The 8,901-nt window shown below is 33.3% G+C and overlaps 1 pseudogene; it reads right to left on the bottom strand.

Moving 5' to 3' along the window:
* LOC115979597 lies at window positions 1–5,643 on the bottom strand (annotated as a pseudogene).
* Window positions 5,644–8,901: the final 3,258 nt, after the last annotated feature.

Below are 8,901 nucleotides of genomic sequence, written 5' to 3'. Positions count from 1 at the left end.
CATAGCATAAGTAGTCAAGAAAGATGACAGAAAAACACTGTTGTGGAACTCTAATAACAACCCAAGCAGTGGTAGAGAAGCTCTAGATTGAGACGCTATTAGGAATTCCCATGCCAGTTAGTCCACCTTCACTAGTGGGATAGAGCAAAGTAAATGGCACCTTCACAGGTCCAACTCGGTTTTTCCACTTCTTATCATTGTTCATTGTCATAATTCTATCCTCAATTTCAGCTAGCTTCTTTCCAAATCTCTCAAAGGCTTCTAATGGCTTTGTGTCAAAGGTCCATTCAGGAGTATCTCTCTGCCCAAGATAGACCTCGTCTGTAGAATGCCTTGACAAGATTTCCATAAGGGAAATACCAATAAGTGTGGGGAGCTGGGCAGTGATTGTTTTCAAGTAAACCTTATCAAGGTCTAATTTGAGTTCTTTATATTCAGGAGTGCCTACTTCAGGCATGAATCTCTGGCTTATTGTTGGCCGGTTTGGGAGGTATCCTGCATAAGGGTACTGTCCAAAGTTAACTGCTGCATGGAGAGCAGAAGCAATCCATATAATGATTGTGCATGTTTCAACAAGCTCTTCACGCATCTGCATTTTAGGCCACCAGGGCTCGTCTTTCTTGTCACCATGACCCTTCTCTCTGAGTTCCTTCCACCAGGATTGGAGTTCAGCATCTTTCTGAACTATGCTATCAGTCTCATAGTAGAAGGAACAATAGTCTTCAACCCATGATTTAATTGCTGACCAGATTTCAAGACCATCAACAGCATATGGATAGTCCTCAATCACTAAGCAGAGACCATGTGGCGAATTTGAATCCTTAACTGCCATTCCTCTGAATTCAGAAAAAGATGTAGCGTGTCACTTGAAAAAAGATCATAACAATAAATGTTTCAGTTTATTTGTACTAGTTTAGGCCTATAGAAAAATTAGACATCTAAAATTTGAAGGTTAGGCCTCTACACCAATAAGATAACCTAAAATTGAAGTCCTAAATTTTGCCTCAACCTTTCTTTAAACATTATGCATTTGTGGATTATATTATTTAGCCACTTTGAACTACATATAGTGCTAATTCTGGTTTCCATGAAGGAAATATTCACACTGCATTTCTAATTTAAGTTACTTATAATGCCAGATATCTCATACACCGTGAATATGTCATTATGTTTTGCAGTGTAAGATCTACCTCTTGATGAGGTCTGCAGGAAGTGCTTGCTCAGGGAAAACCCAGTCCTTATAAACTACTGATGATATCTCCATGGAATACTTTGCCGGAAAACCTGTCAACTCCAGCAGCCCACCACCATTAATGAGGGTCTGCCAAGCGAAGGCATTTATATTCATGGTGTCATGGAAATGAGGATGCAAAAGCTTGTAAATTGGATGGAGCACACTCAGCTGCCTGTTTGTTGCCATCACAAATGGCTCAATCACCGCATGGGTATTTAACCTGTGACCAATACAAAAGGCATTTAAAAACTCATTTTAAAATATAGACAAGTATCATTTCCTAGGCTTTCGTTGACAGAGGTATACCAATGGCTAATTAGCTGATGGTAGTCTGAGTCATTAACAGCAACATAAGCTTTTGCCAGTTGCCAAATAGAACCTTCAATTCCTTGTTCAGCTGGTGTGTATACTTTGCTAATGGCACCAAATTGGTCTCCTTCAGGATGGGGCAAGCTTAATTCAATCGCCAATGGCTTCAAAGCACCATCATTTTTCAGGAAAAGGAGTGTCCTGCAGGCATATGTCTTTGTGGAAGTTGAATTTATCCGCCTCAAGCAAGGCATGAAAGCATCGTGGTGATCCAATATGAATAACTTGTTCTTCTTGATTGCCTATAACCAAATTCATGTTAATCATTATTAGTTAATGTTTATAAGAGTAAATTAGCTAACTGTATTTACAAAACAACTGCAAACTACTATACCCAAAGTATTGTGTGGAATAAATGAACCAAGGAACATTACCTCCTCAATGGTGAGTCCATCTATGTTATTTTCTGTGTTCTTTGGCAATTGTACTGTTTTGATCTCCATGCACTTCAGGATCTAGCTTGCTTGTGGGTGGGAATTCCTGCAATAATTTAGATGCATCATTATTAACACTGAAACACATTGATCCTCCATTTGAAAGTTGAGATGATGGAGGAAAAGAAAAATAAATTTGGCACCCAGAATAAAGAATCTAAAACAAATGGAAGCTTAAGAATACTTTGAGGCAACCAATGTTGACAGGGTTTACTCCAGCCAGCATCTCCCTTGCAAATTCTTCATCAGTCCTCCATGCAGACCTATCTTCTGCTCCAAGTCAAGGAAACAAAGCAATTCAATTCAAAGAAAAAGCACTTGAAGAATCATAAATCTGCAAGCTTTTGAATCTGTCACCAAAAATGGCTGTGCCATGGAAAAAGATATGATACCTTTAATCACTTGGGGCATTGGGTATTTGAGGAGTCCTTCACCATCTGTTGGGAAAACTTCCTTGAGCATCTCCGCGGGGATATTGTCTCTAATATTTTTAAGCGCACCTTCAAGCAACTTAATTCCTCCTCCATAGAGTTTAGGTACATCTTGCAAACTGTCAAACTCATTTGGAGTGCTGTCAAATAGAGATTCTAGCTCAGGTTTCAGGAACTGGCTTATCGATTTCAGTGCATAAGCAAGGAAGTCTGACAGCTTCAAGTGACCAAATCGTTCGTCTCTTGGAGCATAAATGTTTAAGCTCATAAGAAGCTTCATCCTGCTCTCACTGTTAGGATCTGTTACAATTATAACAAAGAAATCTTAATGATGATTATAGCAACAGACAACGAAATCACTCCAACTTTCAGTGAAAAACACACTCTGATTTCATTACTAAGAATACATTAATGAATCTAATTGTCAAAATTATTCATGAGACTATGACAGAATTATTTGTCATATTAACTGCCATTGCTAGTAACTACAAAAATTCTAAACAAGTGACTGAAAATTAAATTGAAATGTCTAACCTGTCTTCGTTGGTGGTCGCCCAGTTCTTCCCCTACGAGGGTAAGGGTACTCACTAGAACCTCCGAGAACTGGACGGGCATATTTGGCATTTTTATCTGGATCCCCCAAGTCATTGTAGTAAGCATAGTCATACACCCTGTCCCATTCCTGAAGCTCTCCTGTTCCATCTCCTCTCAAGTCCACTAGTTCTTTTTCTCGGAGCTTTAGCAGTGGCACTGGTGTTTCACTTGGAAGATATGTCTGCAAAAGTGTAATTGCTTCAACTTGCTACTATATGATGTAGTTCACAGTCAAAACACCTAGCTTATGCCAAGTTAGAGCTGTCATAAATTTACCATCAGTTACAGCATTAAGTTTTCTGGGGTAAATTTGAACTATTAGGAAGAACAACTTGTAGCTGGTCTTCTCGATGACCCTCTATGTACATCAACTTTGGATGCAAGTTCATATCATATTTCAGTTGGCAGCTTCATGTGATTTAGCTGAAAATGTGCTTGCATCTTGCTTGCATAAGTTACAACAACTAAACAAGGGTGTGTTTCAATAAACTTGTAGGAGGTTTCACTTCAAACAACTATAGTTTGTGCTAAACTTGTATTTGTCACTATTTCTTTTCTTGCGGTTTTAAGTACAATATTTGGAAAATTTGGAACAGCATGATCAATGCATAAATCCTCATATAATTTATTACCTTGTTGGAGAAGAAAACACGGTCCTTTCCATATTTGTCTGCAGGATAAACCCATGAATTGCAAACAAAATGGACTCTGCCTTGACCTGGTACATCTTCAAGCGTAAGACTTTTTAAGATAGAACTCACTGTGATGGTTGTTTTTTTTATTAAAAATGCTCCTGGAACTCCTATTTCATTGTCCCAGTCAAAGGTAACCTTGAATGAAGACTCTCTTGATGTCGAGGAGGTGATTCTGGTTATCCAATTTTCCAAATATGCTGGCCTTCAAAGTTTCCCTTGCAACCCATTTGCTACAAAAACATATCAAACACAATAATTGGTTCTATAATGATCCAGAAGCCAATAACTAAATCATCAATTAGAGAAATTTCATCAAATTTGTCACTAGCAAAAGCTGCTATGGACCCATCAAAAAAAAAAATGCAGAGCTACATAAGTATTGGTCATGAACATCCAAAATCTTGTTTATGAGCCCTTTGTATATTTAGTGTGTTCCAATTTGGTCCAAACCTGCAATGTCTAATTACACTATAGAATTAGTGTAGCGCTTTTTTTTAGAAGATAATGTAGCGTTTCTATATGTTCAAGCCACTTTATGAGTGAGCCTTACTGTCTTAAAGTCTTAACAACCATCTTATGCAACAATTTTCCATGACCAAGCAGTTGATGATTAAAAATCATAAATATGGTTTTGAAATTTGCATTAAATCACTAAATATTTTACTTAATTTGATCCGAATAACGGTTTTTTTTTTAATAATTCGTTAGTTGGGATAGTTGGAATACCGGAAGATGCCAACCAATTGAGTTAGAAGGTCTTGACTCAACTACTTATTAAGTTTTTCTAAATACTGAATAGGGATCTATTAAAAAGAATATTATTCATTTTTACATTTTTCAAGTGTTGTTGGGTGCAGCTTCTTTTTGTTGTTGTTGTTGAAGATACTGAGTGTAGGTTTAGTAATATACAATATAAACACTTTCTAACAAATACAATAATTAAGATACATTGGCTTAAAACTAATTCTAGACTTTTAGTAAGCACAAAAGGCAAAAAAAAAAAAAAAAAGTGACTTTTTATTCTTTCACATCAACTTTTATATTCTAAATGTGGACATTATTTTTCAAAAAAAAAAAAAAGTGAACATTATTCTCAAGAAATTTATAACATAATTGGTTGGCACCAAAAGATGTTGACATTATTGTTTGGAGTCTTGTAACTTAATTGGTTAACATTTCCAAGGTGTTTTTTTGATAGTTCAAATCAAATCTTTATTTCTGTTGTTACTATCAAATTATCAAAAGATAAAAATATATGGACATTATCTTTTTCCCTTTTTAAAATGTGTACACTGGTACATAAACTGTGGATATTTATTTAAAATAATGGACCTAAATGAATGTAAGATAATATTTTGCCTAAAAACAGCCCTGACTAGAAGAATTGGTCGTTTTGGACTAGATATTGAGTACAGTAAGAGTATAGTGCAAGTGACAATCACAAACGTGGCCTATTTAACAAGTCTTCAGCACATTTTTCGTTCCATTCAAGAATGTTAATATATATATATATATATATATATATATGATTTCCATTATCGTTCTAAAAAATGAATTCAAGAAAAAAGAAGAAGATAGTTTTGGTTTGTTTACATTGTTTCTTTTAATAACACGATCACCATTAGAAAACCAATAGCTTAAGACAATTCAACAAGAAAAAAAATATCATAAAGAAAAGAAAGAAAGAACCAAAAGTAGAACTTGTTAAGAACAATGGAGGAAAAAAGAAAGAACTAACCAGGGTCACCATTAACAGCACTTATGAGCTGAAAAGAAACCTTTTGGCCTAACATCTCATGGAAACCATCAAGAACAGAGGCATTGAAATCATCGAGGTCCAAAACATTTTTTTTCATCAACACCACTGTCCCTTCAATCTTCTTCATTTTCATCTTTATCGATTAATGCTTGGAATCTGTTGATGATGTTTAGAAGCATCTCTAATAACTGGTTCAAGCACTAAGCAAAGAATATGAAAAAGAAAGTTTTGTTTTTAGGAAAAAATAATAATTTTGTTGGATGTGAGAAATGTAATGAGAAGATTTTGTGGCATTTATAGAGAGAGAAGATTGGAAAAGAAAAAGTGGCATTTCACAAAAAAGCTTCATTTGTGCATGTGAGGGTACGTTCCTCTTAATTTCCTATGCAAAGACTTTGGTGCCATTTTTTATTTTTATTTTTATGAACTTATCTTAAATCTATTTTTAATTCTATTCTAGGGAGTACTTTGACACTCTGTTCTTGAACTTTGACACTTGTTCTTGTGCATAATTTCTTGGAGTGACTAAGATAATCTTCTAACGTTTGGGAATTAGCTTAGATTGCAGTAGCTATATATATGATTTTATTGGTATAGAGAATACGGTTTTTAAGGGTTTTAAGGTTGAAGACTTTTTGGATTCTCTTACTTTTAAGGATCAACTTAAACATGTATATATTTCCCCCCAAAAAAAAAAGAAAAAAAAATTAAAGGTTGCCTTAAAAACATTAATTTAGGGAATATTTTTAAAAACTTTTTATGAAAAAAAAAAAACATAATGGATATTTTTGACAACTTTTTATACTTCTCAAAAAAGTGGTATTAAAATTTTTTTAGAATAGCCCATAAACTAAAGAGACTCACTAACCAACAAAAAAAAAAAAAAAGGGGCAAATTCTTTTTACATTAGTGACCTTTTAAGTCAACGATAGCCTGAAAAGAGGTGTATAGGAACGGTTATCGCAAACCTGTCACAAAACAAGTCAGATAACGCGAAAAATATGAATCTCTAAAGTCGAAAAGAATCGCCTCAATTAGTCTCAAATGTTTCACTCACTCTACTTGTCGCCTCTATCTTTTCGGAGGTGTTACGTTTTTGGGACAACAAATAATCAGCTACATCAGGGTCACTAGTTCAGCTTTTACCAGATTGCTATCACTGAAACTGTAACAAAACTTAGAGCCATATAACTTTTTGAAATGTATGGAGGAAAATCATATTCATGCATAATTTTTTGTTTAAGCATTATTATTATTTTTTTTTCCATGTTATCAAAATTTTTTTTTTCCATTTAATTATTAGACTGATCTTCTATTGTTGTAACAACCACGTATTAAATACTAAAGTGTCAAGAGCTTTTTAGCTTTACTGCTACCTTTTACAGGATTTTTATTAAAAAAAAAAAATACTAAAAAAGTGCAAAACCTTTCTTTTTTTTGAGGAAAAAAAAAGTGCAAAAACTTGAGCCACACATTTTTACGCTACAGCAACTCTAAATTTCTTTTCATGGATCTATTGCAGCAAATGTAGTGCAGTTGGTGGTTAATGTGCTAATGGATAATTCCAAGCTTCTCCATTTTTATTGGTAATAGTCCCAAATCCACGTGATACAGGAGAATATATAATTATTTTGAAATATGGTATAATATATAATTTATTATCTAAATTTTATTGTAGTGTTCTTCCTAAATTTAAACAATTTCTAAAACAAATTTCTATCATTCTCTTGATAAGATTATCATGATAATAAAAACTAATCATATAATCACAATTAATATTTCTCAAATAATTGATAGTACTCTCAACTCAAACCAGTGACAGAACTAGGATTTAAACCTAGAGCCGGGGGCCAAAACTCTTTGTTTGAAAATTTTCGAAAATTGGTATGTCAACACTAGAGGTTGACAATGTTACAAGAGTAAAATATTATTTTAGTTCCTAAACTTTATCAAAAGTTTGTTTTCATCTCTAAACTTTAAAAAGTTCTTTTTTCATTTCTAAACTTTGTAAATAATTTTTTTTTTTTTTTCAATAGTTTAGACTTTAGAGATAAAAATAGGGATGAAAAACAAATTAAAATCAATAGCTTTGTAGCTCAACTAAAACTTCCTAGTGTGTCCAACAAAAGTTCAAATCTCCACTCATTCCTGTTGTAACTTGTAACTATCTAAAAAATGAGAGGTTCTAAACTTCTAGGTTCTTTGGTTGGATTGGGATTGAACCGATTCTTTAATCTTTTCACATTAAATTTTTTTAAAAAAAAAATCAATTTAGTAATTATTTTCACATTATTATATACCTAATACAAAAAACGATGTAGAATGTGATTTGAAAAAAAGATCATAAACATAAATTTTTTTCCATTTTTTTGGGGTACTAATTTAGGCCTTCAGACCAATAAGACAACCAAAATTTGAAGTTTAGGCCTTTACGCCATTAAGATTAAGGATGGCAGGATGCTGATCTTGAAGCCATCAAGATTTAAGAGCCTATTAGATGATACTGTGGAAAATGGAATGATAAAAAAAATATAATTTTCATTTGTTTAGTTGACAAGAATAACATAAGAGAGGTGCTACATCCACAACATTTTTACAATATTTTTACAACAAATCATAGATGGTTAGTTATTATTGGTTCAAATTTGAACCTAACACTAAAATTACTTTTTTGCCCCAACAATAACAACCAGTAACAACCTACCACTTAGGATTTATTGTAAAAATGTTGTAAATATATCATTTCTCATAACATAAGGGTGGAAAACATAATTTATATGAATTTACAAATGAAAATTATATTTTTTTATCATCCCAACACATATAATGAAAATTAAAATAAAAAATAAAAAATTCTACACTATCAACATTTTCCATGTTCCCACTTTTCCATCCTCTCATTCAAATAGAGACTTTACTGTGGATGGCGTGAAACTATCACTTCATCGATGGTTAGCTACGGACTAGGTTGAGCTGAGTTGTTAGTGGCCACTAAGCTCAATTTTTATTAGTTAAATAAAAATAATAATCTTTATATGTTTACATTGTACTTGCAATGTAAACTTATATTATAAACACACAAAAAGTGATAAATGTGGTACAGGTTTTGTAAATGTGTACAAGTAGCTGAATGATAGTAACTTTTAATTTCCCAAAAAATAAAAACGTGCTCTACGTTTTAATTTCACCACTGCAAGAAAAGGAAGAAGAGTAGACTAGATGAAACAAACAAACTGTCGCACAAATACAATTATCACTATCATATTATAAATCTGGAGCAAGTGCTTCTGCCAGTCTATTTACATTCATCTTCGCCTACGTAGGTTCACTCCAAAAGTTTTCACAAACCAAGTTGGCCTTGTTGAGGTGATGACATGTCCAGTAA

This window comes from Quercus lobata, chromosome 3 (genome assembly GCF_001633185.2).
Source record: "Quercus lobata isolate SW786 chromosome 3, ValleyOak3.0 Primary Assembly, whole genome shotgun sequence".
In the NCBI taxonomy this organism is placed as follows: domain Eukaryota; kingdom Viridiplantae; phylum Streptophyta; class Magnoliopsida; order Fagales; family Fagaceae; genus Quercus; species Quercus lobata.
The sequence above is the reverse complement of the archived record's forward strand: the minus strand, read 5'-3'. Positions and strand labels throughout refer to the sequence as shown.